The sequence below is a fragment of the Periplaneta americana genome, chromosome 11 (genome assembly GCF_040183065.1).
Source record: "Periplaneta americana isolate PAMFEO1 chromosome 11, P.americana_PAMFEO1_priV1, whole genome shotgun sequence".
NCBI lineage: Eukaryota > Metazoa > Arthropoda > Insecta > Blattodea > Blattidae > Periplaneta > Periplaneta americana.
This window is the reverse complement of record NC_091127.1, coordinates 150,645,232-150,652,030: the sequence shown is the minus strand read 5'-3', so window position 1 is coordinate 150,652,030 and position 6,799 is coordinate 150,645,232. Positions and strand designations below refer to the sequence as shown.

General features: G+C 36.5%; 1 non-coding gene across 1 annotated transcript; it reads left to right on the top strand.

Annotated features, from left to right (window-relative positions):
• The first annotated feature begins 1,487 nt into the window (after positions 1-1,487).
• Positions 1,488-1,556, top strand: TRNAF-AAA (transfer RNA phenylalanine (anticodon AAA)). Its single transcript has one exon. It is a non-coding gene; the product is annotated as a tRNA-Phe (tRNA).
• The last annotated feature ends 5,243 nt before the right edge of the window (positions 1,557-6,799 follow it).

The window sequence follows — 6,799 nt, the reverse complement described above, 5'->3', positions numbered from 1 at the left end:
ATCCACTATATTAAGAGCTTCTGAGAGTTGTAGTTTAGACGATTATAACAGGATGATGCTTTTGGACACGATTTTAAAATTAGGATCAATGAACAGAATATAATTTTACAGCTGCAACAGCGGAGCTGTCTGTGCTACCCAGTGCATCAATTACCTCCATTATTTTGCCGTAATTCCTGCATAATAATTAAATGCCTCCAACCACGTTCCGGGGTCAAGACTGGCTGCGGGTGTAAGGGTATTCCAGGGGCAATAATTTGGAACAGCAACACTCTCATTGTAGTATGCTTGATTGAATTCTTGTCTGCACTGAACAAATGTTAAGCTTTGACTATTCCAACCACAGTAATGTAAAAACAAGTGCTTACATACGTATACATTAGTTGTAGCTGCTCTGTCTATTTGGACCGGTCACAACTCTTAACATGAACTGCTTATACTACGAGACCGGGCGGTCGCTCACCTCCTCTATACTACCGTACATCGGCAACCTGATTGCATACTGCGTGTGGCAGTTCAACGGTCTACTTATTGCCAATACATTACTGTATTTTGATTAAACAAAAACCTATAATGAAAATTATCAAGCTGAAAAACGCGATATTTCCTAGTTTACGTAAATGGATAAACTACTTTTCTTCCCTCCTATACTTAGTAAAGTGATTTGTTTGTATTTTACGCCAGTATCATCGAACTCCAGTCGTGGAAGGGGGTAGCAAACGGTTTTTACCTTACTCCAAAGGTATAGCCAGGTTAATATTGAAAATGTTAGTAAAAGTAAAATGATGTCCCTGTACAATAAAATAAGTAAGGAATGAAGTTTTGGAAGCAGTTAATAATGTTGGATATTTACAGAGTGAACCGTAAGTAGTATCATTAATTTCAGGGACTAGGCTTATTCTTTGAGATATTTAAAAAAATTAATTCAGTTTTACTCGTTTTTGCTTCCTTTTCAAGATAAGAATTGTTTTATATGAAACATTTTATAGCGTGTTTTGAGAAAGCCATTAATTTAATTCCTCATATGCTCAGTAAATTTAAGAGAACAGTTTATTATGACTATTACACCTTTACTACGTCATACTACTTTTGAATATTATAGATTTATTAATTTGTCCTACAGAATAATCTCTGTAATGTTGACAATTAATATTTGAGGAGTAAAATTCGTTCTGGCGACGGGGATCGAACCCGGGTCCTTGGTTTCACGTACCAAGCGCTTTGACCACTGAGCTACGCCTCAAATATTAATTGTCAACATTACAGAGATTATTCTGTAGGACAAATTAATAAGTCCATAATATTCTCATAGCTAGCAGTGCATCATAACTGCGGAATCCCGGCCAAATAAGTCACTCAACTGAGTGCGCTCCTAGTATAATGGCAGTTGACACTAGACCCTACGTCAACATATATGCCTAACTTGGAGTCAGGCCACAAAGGGAAACATTGAAGGAGGAGAGTTCGATCCGGTGCTGTGGATTCAATTCGGCGTAGCTCAGTGGTCAGAGCGCTTGGTAAAACCAAGGACCCGGGTTCGATCCCCGGCGCCGGAGCGAATTTTTCTCCTCAAATATTAATTATAATACTACGTTTGACCAATAAAACGGTACGAAAGAACGTCTTTCAACTGATCATGGCTGCTTATCGCACAATTTTATCGCGTCTCTAGCATTTATTTAATTTTATCGCGTCCCTAGCATTTGTTTATTTTTATCACTACCCTAACATTTGTTTCTTTGTTTGCCAACATTTCAAACTGCACTGGCCTGGACGTCAAAAAACAGAAAATTACAAACCACTGCAGTCGATGCACAGCAGTTTCAAATATGACTCGCATTGGCATTCAAGAACAAGAATTAATAAAGACCACTGGTCATAACTATACATCTTTCCTGAAACCCTATTTACAAATAGCCTAAGTGAAGAGCACCATTCGAAAATCCTGAATAAGTTGAGGAATAAACCATGTAGATCAACAAGTTCCACTTCTTTTAAGCACACGTCCAATATAACATCAACTGAACCACCAACCAGTAAAACATTCAAATTTAAAAATTGTACTTTCAATAATTATTCCTTTTAAAATTATTCATGTTTATTTTTTATTTCATCGTCCTTAATTAAAACCTTTCTTGTTTATTTCATCATCCCTAATTAAAACTTTTCTAACACTTGTTTATATTATTTAGATTAAGTTATAGCTTTTGCTATATTATGATATTATAGATAGTCACGTATCAGATATTGTTTAATATTAAGATTTATTGAAAATCATCTGTCAAGTGACGTTGATTACTGGGATTCGTAAAACTGAAGTGGAATGCAACTGTTTTAATAAAAATGAAAATGAATCAACAAAGCCTTCTTGACTAGTAACCGTCCACAGAGTTCAATAAAGATTCCATAGTTGGCACAACTGATAACAAGAAAACAGCTAATCATAACACACTACTGCCATCTAGCGTAATATTTGTAATGTTGAGATGGTACAATAATACATTTGAAAGCAAATACCTCCGTCTTTGACGGTCTTATTAAGAAATTTTCTGTAATGTAACCTATTTTATATTTCAATTTGTATAATCATATTTTTGTAAAAGGCAAGAGTCCAAGAGACCTGGTACTTGTAATAAAAACATCTTAAAAAAAAACATATGAAGACAGTTGTATTTTTGTAATTCAATTAATATTTTATTGTATTGGAGTACTTCGTTACTTTTAATCTTTTTATACTTTCTTCTAATCGTGTAACAGTCAATTAAATCCCACTCGAGTTTTGATTTTTTCTAGATAAATGTGCTCGTGTTCCATCGCAGATTTATCGATAAAATCAGAACCTCTAGTGAGATTACTGTTGATAAAATCCTTTAATTTGTGAAAGTGGATGTAGGGGATTTTGATAGTAACTGGTGGAAAACGGAGTAAATTTTCAACCTAAGAGTAATTTTAACATATCAGATTAATTAATGTAAAAATGTGAAAGTTAGAAATTTCACAGATCCATGGCCTTAAGGGTTGTGGGTGAATGGACAGTCAATAGGCGGACAGACAAATGAATAGTTAGATAGGCATTTCATTCATTCATCCATAGCTTTCTGTCCAAGGGCGGGTCTCTCACTGCAAACCCAGCATTTTCCAATCTTCCCTCTTTTTCGCCTTTCTCTTAGTTTCTGCATTCGATTAATATATCTTAATGTTGTATTTGGGTCCCTATCACCACGGCATGGCGCGTCCTAAGGTTGCGGATCGAGGAGACGGCCTCCAGATATGGAGGGTAGCTGTGAATATATTGAATAAGCAGTCGCGGACAGCCGATGAGGGGTGGTCCTCCAGCTTGGGGGTTGGGCGAAGGGCTAACAACCCATCACCGTAAAAAACAGCTTGTTACGAATCCTTCAAATAAGCCTCGGAATGGGACTGATTCTCTGGCACGACCACAGCAAAGGAATAAGGTTTTGAGATTTGGTACTTGGAATTTTACTGGAAGCAAGTAAAGAGATAGGTTTGGAAGTTATTCCCAGAAAGATAAAGTATATGATTATGTCTCGTGACCAGAATATTGTACGAAATGGAAATATAAAAATTGGAAATTTATCTTTTGAAGAGGTGGAGAAGTTCAAATATCTTGGAACAACAGTAACAAATATAAATGATACTCGGGAGGAAATTAAACACAGACTAAATATGGGAAATGCCTATTATTATTCGCTTGAGAAGCTTTTATCACCAGTCTGCTGTCAAAAAATCTGAAAGTTAGAATTTATAAAACAGTTATATTACCGGTTGTTCTTTATGGACTCTCACTTTGAGAGAGGAACATAGGTTAAGGATGTTTTTGAGAATAAGGTTTTTAGGAAAATATTTGGGGCTAAGAGGGATGAAGTTGCAGGAGAATGGAGAAAGTTACACAACACAGAACTTCACGCATTGTATTCTTCACCTGACATAATTAGGAACATTAAATCCAGATGTTTGAGGTGGGCAGGGCATGTAGCACGTATGGGCGAATCCAGAAATGCATATAGAGTGTTAGTTGGGAGGTCGGAGGGAAAAAGACTTTTAGGGAGGACGAGACGTAGATGGGAATATAATATTAAAATGGATTTGAGGGAGGTGGGATATGATGATAGAGAATGGATTAATCTTGCTCAGGATAGGGACAATGGCGGGCTTATGTGTGGGCGGCAATGAACCTCCAGGTTCCTTAAAAGCCAGTAAGTAAGTAATGTTGTTTCTCAGTTGATATCTTCTTCCTCCCAGAACTTTCTCCCGTTCACCATTCCTTCCAGTGCATCTTTCAGTAGACAGTTGCAATTTCTTCTTAGCCAGTGACCCAGCCACTTTCTTTTTCCCTTCCTGATTAGTTTCTGCATTAGATAGGTAGGTAAATAAATAGATAAGATTAGATTAGGTTAGATTACATAAATTAGATAGATTGGATGGATTAGTGAATGGGTGGATAGGTATATGGGTGATTATATGAATGGACATAGCAATTAGGAGAGATTAGTTAGGATAACTTTATGTTGGTAGTGGAGAGGTAGATGGATGTGTTACGTCAGTGACAGGCTGTCAGGTCCCCTTTAAGTTGAGACGATGAACTTGGTGTGACGGCCACCTATTCATCATTCTATGGGATGAGGAACCGAGATGACAGGACAAACTGTACTCTGTACATGTAGCAATGCACGCACAGCAGCTACAACAAAGCAGAGTGAGTGTTCTACTTGCATCTTGCATGCACATCTCTGTCTTTCCTGGATGAGGGCTCATTCTGAAGGCGTTTACTGAGCCCCTGGCATAATACTAGTGCTTACAAATTATTGTGGTCCATCATATACTGCATATACGTACACAAACACTAGTATATTGTTTTACATAAGGTAACCTGGGGTAATAAGGCCCACCTAAGGAATAAAATGTTCTTTCTTTAAAATGGAGACGTTTAGCAATTTTTAAATAATGGAATAGCAAACTTTTATAGTTATGCTATAATATTTTACTTCAAATAAATAATTGATTAACTAGCGGGCTTCCTCGTGTTAATCATGTAAGTTTGTGCGGCTTACAGCTGTTTCGGTGCTTATCACACCATCCTCAGAGCCTACTAGATCTCGACGTCATCTCGAACTTCTCTGCATTTCATGCAAAATTTCTACGTCGGCACTAGGAGAGATGGCAGTGCAGAACTTCTAATCACTAAATTGTACAACATTATCCTGGGTTAAATCCCAAATCTCTCCGCAGTGCATAAGAAGAGAAGCATATGTCACTGTTGATAGTGATTCGTCCTTCGGACGGGGACGTTAAGCCTGGCGGCCCCCTTGGTGCAATTGGAAAGGAGTAGGCTACGTGCCGGCACTGGGTTTTCCCTTCTTCTTCCTCACCTTCATCATCATCATCCTCACCAATTCCCTACATTACACTTACATGAACACTTACACATATAATCACCCTAGTACACGACATAACTCTTCACAGATACATATCATGCATAACGTGGCCCGTCGAAGTGGTGTGCAACTTGAAAAACGGGTCACAGTCCTGCCATCTATGCGCAGTATGCGGAACTCGAATCACGGAGGTGAAGTGAGTACGCATTACATACACCATTCTCCTGTAACTTCATCCCTTTTAGTTTAGTTTAGTTTAGTTTAGTTGTGGTTTTTAAGGGTTCATTGCCGCCCTCACATAAGCCCGCCATCAGTCCCTATCCTGTGCAAGATTAATCCAGCCTCTATCATCATATCCCACCTCCCTCATCCCTCTTAGCCCCAAATATTTTCCTAAGCACCTTATTCTCAAACAGCCTATTTTCCCAATTGGAAGTCATACACTAACAAACTTATGTTTTTCTGCATGCGACCATGAAACTTTTGACAGATATGTGCGCAGACACACGAATTTAATAATTTAAAAAAAATTAGAAGAATCTGATGGTATTTGTAATTTTTATTCCTGTTTATATGCCTTAAAATCCCGCAAAAACTAATTTTTTACGAACTTTTTCTTTGGGTCGAAAATCAAAACCAATGATAGATAACGGTGTGGTCACACGTATTAAACACTTTCTGAAAGAATTAGCACAATCGGTTAGAATTTATAGATTTTATTAACGGTTATACAAATCGCGTTTTTAGCTCGTGAAACGAAAGATTTTCCCAATTGGAAGTCATACACTAACAAACTTATGTTTTTCTGCACGTGACCATGAAACTTTTGACAGATATGTGTGCAGACACACGAATTTAATACGTTTTAAAAAAATTAGAAGAATCCGATGGTAGGCCTATTTGTAATTTTTATTCATGGAAGTCATACACTAACAAAACTTATGTTTTTCTGCATGCGACCATGAATCCTTTCACAGATATGTGTGCAGACACTCGAATTTAATGTTAAAAAAATTAGAAGAATCCGATTGTATTTGTAATTTTTATTCATGTTTATATGCCTTAAAATCCGCAAAAACTAAATTTTTACTAACTTTTTCTTTGGGTCGAAAATCGAAACCAATAATAGATAACGGTGTAGACATGCGTATTAAACATTTTATAAAAGAATTAGCACAATCAGTTTATACAAAAACCACTGTTCCTCTCTCAAAGTGAGTGTCCAAGTTTCACAATCATACAGAACAACCGGAAAGTAAACCCATAATAATAATAATAATAATAATAATAATAATAATAATAATAATAATAATAATAATAATAATAATAATAATAATAATAATAATAATAATAAAAAATAAATAAAGCTTTTGAATATAATTCTATCTTAGCGCCTAAATATA